Raw genomic sequence first — 13,335 nt, 5'->3', positions numbered from 1 at the left:
ATACTTTGGGGAGAATGGATGTTTTGTTACTCCCAAGCTTGAGCTCCCTGTGTCCTCTAGTTTTCTCCACCCACTGTTGGCCTGAGAGGTGGTTCTCCAGCATCTTACTTCCCTAAAGGGCTGAAGTGCCTCAGAAGCCCATGAGCCCTGGGATTGCCCAGGGAATTGAGGGACCAAGGGGCAGGGGCACCAGTGGTTGTCTTATCTCACCATTGTATAGTGTTGTTGTGCAGGGAATGGAGATGAGAAAGGGGAGGGATTAAAGCACCAAACTTCTGCCCTTTAACAGATGGGACCCTGCACTCTCCAGTGGCCCTGGCCCTATACACCCTTAGGGTCCACTCTGGAATAGGGTTGGGTTTCAGTGGTAGTCTCATGCCCTGGACCAGGGGTACTGTCCTTTTCATTGCTCCCTCCCAGCATGAGAGTTAGCAAAGAGAGGAAAAATGGGGGAATATTTGACAGGGGATTGCTGGTGGATTTGTTCTCCAGAAGTGGAGCAGTCAACCACCCCAGAGTGTTTCACATCCTAAAATATGCTGCCTCAACCCATAGCTTTGTCAGCGTAATGGAAAATTTGCCCTTGGTTGTGGTAGTTTTGGGGGGTAAGAGGTCATTCAGATGACACACAGTAGCCGTGGTTGCACGTACTGCTTTACCTCTTTCGATGCAGCTCTGAGTACTGTTCCTAGAGGGAAAAAGGGGATGAGAACAAAAGTCCCTTTGTGGTGATCAGCAAGGGCCCAAATGAAGCAGAGAGGGAGGAAAAGAGGGAAGGAAGGATGTATCTCAAGAGGAGATTGCCTGTCTTCTTTCAAAATCCAGCCCCTCTATCCATGCATCTGACCCCATACCTTCACACTTTACCAAAGCACTTGCCCCCTTCCTTCTTCCCTCCCTGACTGCCACCTTCAACTGTTTATTCTCCCCACTGCTTTCAAACATACTCATATCTCTCCATCCTAAATATACTGTCCCTTCATCCCACGGCTCCCTCCAGTTATCATCCCACCTCCCTCCTACCATTCCTCTCCAAATTCCTTAAGCAAGTTGTCTATACTGTTGTCTCAAGTTTCTTTCCTCCAATTCTCTCCTTGATCCCCTGCAGTCCGGCTTTCCATACCTTTCACTTAACAGACATCGCCCTCTCAAAGGTCACAAATGATCTTGCCAAATCCAATGAGCTTATTCCATCTTAATCCTCCTCTACCTCTCACCTGCCTTCAACACTGTTGACCATCCCCTCCTCCTGGAAACATTGTCCAATTTTGGCTTCACTGACACAGTCCTCTTCTAGTTCTCCTATGTCTCTGTCTGCTCATTTTCAGTTTCCTCTGTGGGCCCCTCCTCTTCCTCCCACCCCCTAACTTGTGTTTCCTTCAAGTTCTGGGTCCTCTTCTATGCTTCATTTACATCCACTCCCTTGGAGAACTCACTCACCCCCATGGGTGAGAACTCATTCATCACCTCTATGTGGACAACTTCTAAATCTATATCTCCAGCCATGATATCTCTCCCTCTCTACACTCTCGCATTTTCTCTTGCCTTCAGAACATCTCTACTTGGTTGTCCTGCCATCACCACAAACTTAAACATGTCCAAAACAGAACTCCTTATCTTTCCACCCAAACTCTGTCCTCCCCTTGACTTTCCCATCACTACAGATAACACCACCATCCTTCCTGTCTCCAGATATTCAAGCTATCACTAAATCCTGTCAGTTCATCGCTAAAATCCACCCTTTCCTCTCTATCCAAAATGCTACCATGTCTTTAATCCAAGCGCTTATCCTAACTCACCTTGATTACTTTACCAGCCTGCTTGCTGAACTCCCTGCCTCCTGTCTCTCTCCACTCTAGTCCAAACTTCACTCTGCTTCCCGGATCATTTTCTATAAAATTGTTCCGTTCATGTTTCCCATACTCTTCAAGAGCCTCCAGTTGTTGCCCATCTACCTCCATGTCAACAAAAAACTCCTTACAATTGTCTTTAAAGCAGCCAATCACCTTAATTAATTAATTAATTAATGATGGCATTTGTTAAGCACTTACTATGTGCAAAGCACTGTTCTAAGTGCTGGGGAGGATACAAGTTAATCAGGTTGCCCCACGGGGGGCTCACAGCCTTAATCCCCATTTGACGGTTGAGGTAACTGAGGCCCAGAGAAGTTAAGTGACTGTCCCACGGGGGGCTCACAGTCTTAATCCCTATTTGACAGATGAGGTAACTGAGGCCCAGAGAAGTTAAGTGACTTTCCCAAAGTCACACAGCTGACAATTGGCAGACATGGGATTTGAACCCATGACCTCTGACTCCCAAGCCCGTGCTCTTTCCACTGAGCCATGCTGTTTCTCCAATAATGTGCAAAGCACTGTTCTAAGCGTTGGGGAGATTACAAGGTGATCAGGCTGTCCCATGGGGAGCTAACAGTCTTAATACCCATTTGACAGATGAGGTAACTGAGGCACTGAGAAGTTAAGTGCCTTGCCCAAAGTCACACAGCTGACAATTGCCGGAGCTGGGATTTGAACCCATGACCTCTGACTCCAAAGCCCGTGCTCTTTCCACTGAGCCACTCTGTTTATCCCCCCCTCTTACCTCACCTTGCTACTCTCCTACTACAACCCAGCCCACACACTTCACTCTTCTAATGCCAACCTACTCACTGTACTTAATCCATATATCTCGCCACTGACCTATCACCCACATCCTGTCTCTGGCCTGGGATGCCCTTCCTCCTTTATATCTGACAGATCATTACTCTTCCCCACTTATGAGCCTTACTGAAGACACATATCCTCCAAGAGGCCTTCCCTAACTAAAACCTCTTTCCTCTTTTCCCACTCCCTTCTGCATCACCCTAATTTTTTCCCTTTATTTGCCCCTCCCTCAGCCCCATGACACTTATGCACATCTCCATAATTTATTTATTTACATATTTTATATTAATGCTTGTCTCTTCCTCTATACTGTGAGCTCATTGTGGTCAGGGAATTTGTTGTACTGTACTCTCTCAAGTGTTTATAGTACAGTGCTCTGCACACAGTAAGTGTTCAATAAGTACAACTGATTGATTGCTTGACTGATGACAAGTGAGTAACTGAATCCAGAAGTGAGTCTTTAACTCCTATAGGGCACAGTCATCCAACACAATCAGCCTGGCCTTTCCAGAACCACAGTGAAGCTCAAAGATATGATACAGAAAAGCAGAACAACTTGGCAGCCCTGAAGACAAAGGAGAAATAGGGGTAACAGCATTAAGACCTCTAGTCTTACTCTCTGACATAACAGAAGGGCTTCAAGCCACCAGGCCTCTTCTGAGCAGATTTGGCTGTCCTGAGACATTTGCAAGAACCCTATGGTTAAGCCATGATGGTACAGCTGAAATGTCCAAACTGATGATGGCTCCCTACTAATCCAGTCACGTCCCATTATGCTGTGCTGCTCCAGGTCATACCAAGGCTTCTGAAGTCTGGTTTCATACTCCATTTCTGGTCTGAGAGACATTGTTCCAATGCAACTATCTATAAGCATCACCAAACATCTCTGAGGGAGGATTTATAAATTTTGACAACTCCACTCTGTAAGTACACACAAAAGTAGACATTAAGGAGATTAGGGACTCTTGACTGGAGCCATTGGTTGATACTGATTGGTGGGTAGAGTGTACCAAGCACTATGTAAAAAGGACAAGAAAGGAAATTGAGAATACATATCATTCTGCATCATCAATCATCATCACCAATAGCAACTTTTATTAGAAGCCTACTACGTCATGCAAATTTTATGATGAGGGATAGATTTTCATGCAAATTTTGCCCATTTTTCAGTAAAGTTGAAATGTGTCACCAAACTGCTCCTTGGATAATCACTCAATGGTATTTATTGAGCACTTACTGTGTGCAGGACACTATAAAAGCACTAGGGAGAGGACAATATAACAGAACAGGTCAATATGTTCCCTGCTATTACTCTTTACCTCAGTGAAGTCAACACCTCACAGAATGATTTTTTTTTCAGATCGTGACTTTTGGAGCCACCACTACATAGCATTCCCTGCACAGAAGGATCATCCAGGCTCTAGGTAACTGAAAATACTCCAAATTTCATTATGGCACAGACCACCAGCATAGACTCTGAAGGCCCAGCCAAGGCAAAAACAGACTTTCCCTAACTGACTTAGAAATTCCATATTGGATTGGAGAAGTCTATCTGTTGAATGGCTGCCATAGCTCTTCTTCTCTCTCTCCTTTTCTCTGGTGAGTGGATGGGCTGTGGCCAGGCTTTTACCTGCACCAGTTGGGAAAAGACGAGGGGGATCATATGCTCAGTGTAATTCCCTCTATTCAAACAGTCCTCAATAAAGAGTGAAAATACAAGCAAATAGATTGCTGTGGGAGAAACTCAAGCTCTCAAAGAAAAACAGCCCATTCACACACAGCCATCAACACGCTTGGCTCGTGACTCACACAGACTCATATGAACACCCAGAGGGACACACTCTTCCATGATCTTTCATCTGAGGGCATGTCTGCATGGTCCAAAAATGTACCTTGGAGAGAAAGTTCCAGAAGAAAATGGCCCCACAGCTTCCCAGAACAAGTTTCACTCCGAGATTTTTCTCCACATGTGTTTGGTGATTGAGCATATTATCAAAGTTCATAATTCAGAGGGATGAATGGTAGTGATTTTGAGTATGTATATTTTGCCCATTCCACCTGTTGGATGAATAGCATTTCAGAATTTTGCATCTCTAAGCTCTTGTCCCACTGTAGTCTACTTGGCTACAGGACTGTCCCTAGAGTCTGGTGGCTAGGGTAGGGGAGAAAGTGCAGGGCCACCAAAAGATGGTGCCTTGACTTTCCTTTTTCTGCTTTGTGTCCCTTTCATTTGTTGACCAACACAGAGTCTGTTTCTCTGTCTTGGGATTCCAGAGCCCAGACTCAGAGGAAAGCAATATATGAGTTTAGGTCAGCGAGCCCCTGAGGTGAGAACATACGCTCTAGCTAGGGACCTGCTCACCCACAGCAGCTAAAAGGACTGGTTGAATAAACGACTGCTCTCTAAGAAGCCAGCCTGGAAGGATTCCTGATGATTTCCATATTATTTCCAGTAAATTTTGTGCTGATTCTTGGCACAAACACCGGAAATGAATAGGGTAGGTTAGGAATGTAAATAAAGGGAAACATTGAGATTTAATCTAATATATAATTATAGTATCTGTGGTGGTGGCAATGGCAGCTGCTACGTGCTGCTGCTCTGCTTCTCCAAGGCACTTCACAGGGTGATCCACCCAGGGGCCAGAGATGGGGAGGCATTTGGAATAGTAGGAGAAGGGCTATTGGACATCTTGCTGACTGCCTCTCACAAATCTTGCTCAGCCTTCCAGTCTCTCCATGTCTCTTCAGAACAATCCACTTTTTTTTCCTCCAGAGAAACTAGTCTTTACTGGAGAAATTCAGAGATGTCCAAGCGGGAGGGAACAGCTGGCTGGACATGGCAATGAAAAGTCTGGGCTTTTCTGGGGACAGTGAGTGTGCACAGGAGAATTATATGGAGGTCATCCACAATGCAGTCACTTCTTGGAAATCTGTGAATGGATTGCCCATTTTGTGCATTATCTGTAAAGGATTTTTCCCAGATGTGAGCCTGCAATCCTTCTGACCTTCTTCTAGTCTACAAGACTCTCTGCCCACAGCTTCAGCATTCCAGTGACACCCCTTCCTAACTCTGCTGCCTAAAACAGATACTCAGTTAGACTCACCTGCCACTCCACTGACCCAAAATACACAAACCCCAAAATACCACCTCTTTTGAATAATAGACACAGATAAGTGTCACTTCTCCCCATTATGAACATAAATAATTGAGTATTGACTAGAGAATGAAAGGACTCTAAAATTCTGATTTAGTGGCCCAAAGACACCAAAATGCCATCTTCACATCACTGTTGCTACAAATACTTGAAAAGAGAGACCTGACAATTCCCTGAAATCTTGGGTGACATAACAGATCAACAGATCACCCTTCCAAGTGGGTAGCTAAACTCCCTTGGCCAAGATGCACCCAGTTTTGACAGATGAAGCAAGCTTCATTCCTTCACCCATGGATGCTGTATGGCTTGAACCAGGTTTGACACTATTAAAGAAGGGTTTCCTCCCCAGGGTTATTTGTGCTATGACTGTTTTCTACAACTGTGACAGACACAATTCTGCAGATTCTGATTAAGTCTGTTTAAATGATGGAAGGAAAAGTACAACTGGAAGCAGCACTCCAACAACAGAGAGGCCTGGAAGAGTGACCTTGGGGCTACCTTTCTCAAGTGATTAAATATCTCATTGTCTTATCCATAGAGCTAATTCTCCAGGCAGAAGAATGGCAAACTGGAAACCACAGCAAATCACTTCCACTCACAGTTAGGAGAAAAGCAGTGCTTCTCTGGTGTTGTTTTGAATTACTGGAATGCATAGAAACACAAGTCTAAGAGCTGGGAGAGTGCTTTCCAGCACCCCTCTGATCAAAGAAAGGAAATGTGACTGGTGATTAGAATATAGCATTGTCTACTTGCAGTAGGTAATTCAAAAGGGAAGTGGGCAAGGATGGGGAGGGAAAGTTGAGCATTCAGCTTCCGGCAATGCTGATGAAATTGGTTGGCACTGAAGGGACCCAGAGGAAGCAGAAATTCACCTGATCAATCAGAGAAAAAGCAAAATTTCAGCTGAGTTGTCAATTCCGAGGGAGCCCGGGGTGATTCCTACTTTAGAATATTCCAAGGATTTCACCCCCTCCCCCTCAAAAACAAAACAAACAAGGAAATTCAATTTAAAAATGACTCTATGCCCATGTATTAGTTTTGTTACACTGGGGTGAGTTTACAACAGAAAATTAGCCTCAACTTTCACTTTTCTGACTTGTCTCAGGCTGTGGTACTATTTAACATTACTAACAATGGAGGCTATTCAAATCAATCAATCAATCAATCAATCATATTTATTGAGTGCTTACTGTGTGCAGAGCACTGTACTAAGCAATTGGGAGGTACAAGTTGGCAACATATAGAGACAGTCCCTACCTAACAGTGGGCTCACAGTCTAGAAGGGGGAGACAGAGAACAAAACCAAACATATTAACAAAATAAAATAAATAGAATAGATATGTACAAGTAAAATAAATAAATAGAGTAATAAATATGTACAAACATATATACAGGTGCTCTGGGGAAGGGAAGGAGGTAAGATGGGGAGGATGGAGAGGGGGACGAGGGGGCGAGGAAGGAGGGGGCTCAGTCTGGGAAGGCCTCCTGGAGGAGGTGAGCTCTCAGTAGGGCCTTGAAGGGAGGAAGACAGCTAGCTTGGTGGACTGGCAGAGGGAGGGCATTCCAGGTCAGGGGGATGACGTGGGCTGGGGGTCGATGGCGGGACAGGCGAGAATGAGGCACGGTGAGGAGATTAGTGGCAGAGGAGCAGAGGGTGTGAGGTGGGCTGTAGAAGGAGAGAAGGGAGGTGAGGTAAGAGGGAGCGAGGTGATGGAGAGCCTTGAAGCCCAGGGTGAGGAGTTTCTGCCTGATGCGCAGATTGATTGGTAACCACTGGAGATTTTTGAGGAGGGGAGTAACATGCCCAGAGCGTTTCTGGACAAAGACAATCTGGGCAGTGGCATGAAGTATGGATTGAAGTGGGGAGAGACACGAGGATGGGAGATCAGAGAGGAGGCTGATGCAGTAGTCCAGATGGGATAGGATGAAAGCTTGAACGAGCAGGGTAGTGGTTTGGATGTAGAGGAAAGGGTGGATCTTGGCAATGTTGCGGAGCTGAGACCGGCCGGTTTTGGTGATGGCTTGGATGTGAGGGGTGAATGAGAGAGTGGAGTCGAGGATGACACCAAGGTTGCGGGCTTGTGAGACGGGAAGGATGGTAGTGCCGTCAACAGCGATGGGAAAGTCAGGGAGAGGGCAGAGTTTGGGAGGGAATTCAAATGAAATTTGTGTGTGTGTGTGTGTGTGTGTGTGTGTGTGTGTGTCTGTGAGAGGATGAGCATGTGCTTTTAAGCAGGCATAGGAGAATGGCTCTACAAGCACTTGGAAGCATGTGTGCAGGCCTCTGAAAGTCAGCGGGATCAAACATTCTCTACCAGTGGGACCAAATGTGCTCATTTACATATTGGTGCAAACTGGATTTTAGTCAACGGGACTTCAGAGACCAAGAAAGTAAAGCAGAACATCTCTCTTGAGTGTGTAAAGGTATGGTTTCTGTATTAGACCTCAATTGCACCTACTAAGAGCTCAGGGGAATGGCGAAAGCAGAAGAAGCTGAGGGTGGCAATGTCTTTCCCCCATATCCATCCTCCCCTCAGGAGAGGCATCACAGGTCCTACTGGAATGTTTCAGGCTAAGACACCCTGGAACACCTCCAGCCCTCAAGACTTTATCGAGTTTCACTGGCCTGGAGGGTTCAGCACCTTCAAAACTTAAGCAATCCTGAAATCCATTCTTTCCCTCACAGCAAGCTTGGAGGTGTCAGGAGACAGGGCGGGTGTTACTGACACTGTTTTCTTACTTAAACCTGCTGTTATTGAGTGCCTCGATATTTATAAAGAGAATAATTATACACAAGGGTATTTGTATAGCATGTATTTGTCCTCACTGGGATATGAAAGCAAAATTATTCGGATTGCCAAAAGGAGAGGGGGTGAGGGAGAGAGAATGAGAATCAACGAATAGGACAGAGGGGAGAGAGGTTTGGAGGGAGGAAAAAAAGGAAGAATGTGGTAAAGGGAAAATCAGAGTGGAGGGGGGGAGCAAGCAAAACAGTGTAGTGGGAACGTGTAATAAAGGAAATAACAAAGCTGAATGAAACCATTCAAAAATGCTGGATTTTAGGAAAATGTCTCGACCTTAGACTAATGGGCAAGTGCAGCCTAGGTGAGAGCAAACAACTGTATTTTATTAGAAGGAAATTACTAGAAAAATCTTTAGGTTTTCCAGACTCTGGCATTTTTTCAGAGTAGCCCCATCCCCAAAGATTTAATACAATCAATTTTTAAAAGAATTCTTTAAAAATTACAAAGAGCAAGTAATTCCACTGCATTCATTGTCATATTTACAGAGCGATTACTGTGTGCAGAGCACTGTACTAAGTGCTTAGCACTGTACTAAGCGCTGACCCAGCACAAGAGATGTATAATGAAGGTCTTCTCCTTGCTTGGTGTCAGTCAACATATTTAACAGGAGAAGAAAACGGAGGCAGGGAAAGAATTAATCAAGATATTTAAAAGTTGACAGTCGATTTGCCCGCTCTCAGCTTTAACAGCTTTTGTGGTCCCATAAAAGGTTTCATTACTCACTACAAAATGTGTTTTAATTATTTCAGCTGCTGACATTTGGTCCCTTGAGTTCCTTTCTTTCCTTTTCTCTATCACACGGCCCCCCAAAGTCCTGTCTTCCCAACCCTTGATGCGGTTTCCGGCTACCTGACTCTTAGGCTTTCCATCCCTCTCAGATGTCCACTGTCACAGGGAGGGAAAGGAGAGGGAAAGGAGTTGGGGGATAGAGGTGAGGCAACACTCCAGTTCTTGCAACATTGCCAACACCTTTGGGATTCTCTTTCCCCGGAGCATTGTTTGAATCCTAGAAAGTGTGGGTGATAGGGTAAAAGAAGTCAAAGGAGAAGAAAACATGCTCCCCATGGAAACCTAAAGGTTTTCTCTTCAGATCACACTGGAGGGAACTTGGTGATTGGTGTGGAATAGAGTCAGGGAAGCAACCTAAGGCTTCCTACTCCAAAGTTGGCTGGCTCTAAAACCCCTAAAATGAGACAGCAACAAAGGACTGAGAGAATATTCTCTTCACTAATCTGAATTTCTTGACATTGATCTACATACAACAATGAGAAAACTAAGAAAGCTGAGCCCTCACCTCTAAGCACTTAGGTACTGCCCTCTTCTCCCCACAAAACATTTATGTACATACATTTATACTCAGTTTCTTCTCCTAACCGTAATTTATTTTGGTGTCCACCTCTCCACACTGGATTGTAAGCCCTTGAGGGGAGGAATCATGTTTACGTGCGCTACTCTACTCACCCAGGTGCTTACTACAATGCTTTGCAGAGTAGTTGCTCAATAAATTCTATGACTTGGTTGATGGAGAAGTCTGCATAAAAATAAAACTCAATTTTGGTTTGCCGTGAGAAACACATGGGATTCTCATATATATTACAGACAGCCAGGGGTATCTAGAGGCATCTTATGGGGAGAGAGTTGGTAACAGAAGGGGAGAGACAATCACTGTGTCTGAAAGTGATGCTCACAGAGACCAGGAGAGACAGGGACACAGCGAAGGAGGTGGGGATAAAGGCAAAGTGATAGGAAAAAAAGGAATATTTCATGTTTTCTCCCTACATGAAAACAAAACACACAGACATGTCCTCAGGCCTAAATTCCCAATTCACTAATCTGAATTTCTTGACATTGATCTGCATACAACAATGAGAAAACTAAGAAAGCTGAGCCCTCACCTCCTAAGCACTTAGGTACTGCCCTCTTCTCCCCACAAAACATTTAGGTACATACATTTATACTCAGTGAATTAGGAATTCCTTCCTAAATTCCTTCTATTTCACCTCATCAGCACATTGTTACTGAAATGTCCATGAAGACACTGAGCAACAACTTTCTGCTAACTTAGGCTTGAGGACATGTCTATGTGTTTTGTTCTCCCTACATGAAAACAAAACACACAGACATGTCCTCAGGCCTAAATTAGCAGAAAGTTGTTGCTCAGTGTCTTCATGGACATTTCAGTAACAGTGTGCTGATGAGGTGAAATAGAAGGAAGAAATGGCGAATGACTATTTCACAACGGTACCTGAGGGAAAATAGGACAGGAGTTTTCCTTTGTGAAATAATGTTAATGATAATATCTGTGGTATTTGTTCAGCACTTACTATGTGCCAAGAACTGTGACAAGTGCTAAGGTGAATACTAGATCATCAGATCAGACATAGTGCCTGTCCACAAGAGGTTCAAAGTGTTAGGAGGAAGAAGAGCAGGTATTCAATTCTCATTTTACAAATGAGAAAACTGAGGCACAGTCACAAAGCAAGTGAGTGAAAGAGTCGGGTGTGCACCTCAAGTACCTTGACTCCCAGTCCTGGGCCATTCTACTGGATCACATTGCTTTTATACCACAAAATACTTGTTAGGGCACAAATGTCCAAATTCACCAATCCTGCAAAACTGAAAAAGATCATCTTGAGAAGTTCAAGGAGAGAAAAGCCAAAGATACTAAAAGGGAGCAGATACTCTCGGGAGCAGAGATTTGGACAATGCCAAGGCTGTCCTTTTTTCTTGCCTACCTGCTGGCCACTGCTACTATTCACACTCATAATATTCCACCTTGCTGTGGTGAGCTGGACAGTGAGTGAGCCTGAGAGTGCTACTTATGGAAGGATGTGAGAGGTGAGACCCAGCTAGAAGAAGGAGTGGAAAGTCGCCAAGTGAATGTGCTCTAAGAGCCACACTATGATATTAAAAGTCACAAATGATGAGTCACAACTAGGACCCTCTGGAATAGTTTGTGGAAAAATGGTATTCCCCGCCTCTCCCTAGGTCCTCAGAGATAACACATCCAGAAGGGAGAGACTCTATCCATCCATAAAACATGGATGACTGAGGAGGAGGATGGAGAAGGATGGGGAAGGATGGGGGAGAATAGAGAAGAATGGAGGAAGATAAGATAGAATGGGGGAGGCGGATGGAGGATAAAGGCAGTAGAGGATGGAGACAGATGAAGGAAAACAGGGAAGGATGGGGGAAGATGATTTATGTTTCGTTCTCATCCCTTTCATCCACCAACCACCCTTCAGCCTGGATCTCCCTCCCCCTTCACCTCTGTGACCATTACTCTTCAAACGCCTCCTGAAATTAAATCTCCAAATGCCATCCCTGATTCGTCTGTCATATCCCCACCCCTACTCCCATTTCCACAGCACTGTGCCCTCTAAGCATTTGGGTATTCACATTCCTTAGTACAGTGCTCTGCACACAGTAAGCGCTCAATAAATATGATTGAATGAATGAAGTAATGAATGAATTCCTTGATGACGTTTATGTACGTCTTTATACTCTATTGCTTCTGCCTCTCTGTAGTTGATTTTAGTGTTTGTCTTCCCAGATAGATGGTAAGGGACGAAGGTCAGGAATCCCATCTAACAATTCGAGGGCACTCTTCCAAGTGCTTAGTGCTCTGTAGACAGCAAGTCCTTAATAAATACTGTGGGTTGATTGATAATAGAGTCTCCTGCCAAGAGCAATGGATGAGCCTAGGTCCTGAGACTTTAAAACTGAGAACTTAATAAATAATGATAATTATGGTACTTGTAAAACACTTTCTATGTGCCAAGCACTGTTCTAAGTGCTGGGTTAGACATGGTCCCTGTACCACATTGGGCTAACACTTTTAATCACCAGGTTTCACAGATGAAGTAACTGAGGCACTTGTCCAGGGTCATTCAGCAGACATGTGGCAGAGTTGGGATTAGAACCCAGGTCCTTCTAACTCCCAGGCCCGTGCTCAATCCACTAAGCCATGTTACCTCTTCAAGCGATGCCTAAAGGAGCCAATTCTAGGTTAGTAGCTTTCTAGGTGACTTGCACTGTCTCATCATTACCTACTTCGACATGAAATTCAACAAGCTAGTAGACAGGCAAGGTGTAGCACATCGCAAAACACAAGTGAAGGTTTTTAATGTTCAGGCCCCATTTTTGTTTCAGGTGTCTACAGTGAAGAGCCAATGCCATGCCATGAGGTCATGACCTGGAGGATGGTTGCCCTGATAGCCTCTGAGGTCTTTGCTGCTCAATTTAAAACCATAAGCAGTGCCATATTGGGTGGGAACAATGGTCTATTCAGCTCATCTTCTGACTACTAAACAGGCACACCGGTGGACTCTCAGAGGAATTGTGTTCTGGTTGTCCTCCTTTGACTCCCACCCTTTGGGCTGAACCTTCCAAATATCCCTCACTTTTTCCTTTAGCAGCCAATTATTAAACACTCATCCATGAATTTAACCACAAACGCTTCTTTAGTCTGTTGGAATCTTCTGCCTGCGGAGAGGAAGTCTATAAAATCACCACCCTCTGTGTAAAGTGTTTCCATTTATTCATCTACTACTGTCAAGTGTCAATGGGTGGCCTCTGCTTCTGCTGCTCTTGTGGTGCTCGGTGAACAGCAAGTGTGCATGCCCTGTTCTCACCTACGTAGCAGGCTCATTTCCCCATGTGAGGAGTTTTCAGTTAGCATCCTGCCACGTATGAAAGGGGAGAACAAGACTTTAA

At 44.7% G+C, this 13,335-nt stretch overlaps 1 protein-coding gene across 3 annotated transcripts in view; it reads right to left on the bottom strand.

Moving 5' to 3' along the window:
• Nucleotides 1–13,335, bottom strand: part of ASTN2 (astrotactin 2) — an 854,016-nt gene that overhangs the window by 66,441 nt on the left and 774,240 nt on the right. The gene's annotated exons all lie outside the window — the stretch shown is intronic.

Source organism: Tachyglossus aculeatus, chromosome 4, assembly GCF_015852505.1.
Source record: "Tachyglossus aculeatus isolate mTacAcu1 chromosome 4, mTacAcu1.pri, whole genome shotgun sequence".
Lineage (NCBI taxonomy): Eukaryota > Metazoa > Chordata > Mammalia > Monotremata > Tachyglossidae > Tachyglossus > Tachyglossus aculeatus.
The sequence above is the reverse complement of the archived record's forward strand: the minus strand, read 5'-3'. Positions and strand labels throughout refer to the sequence as shown.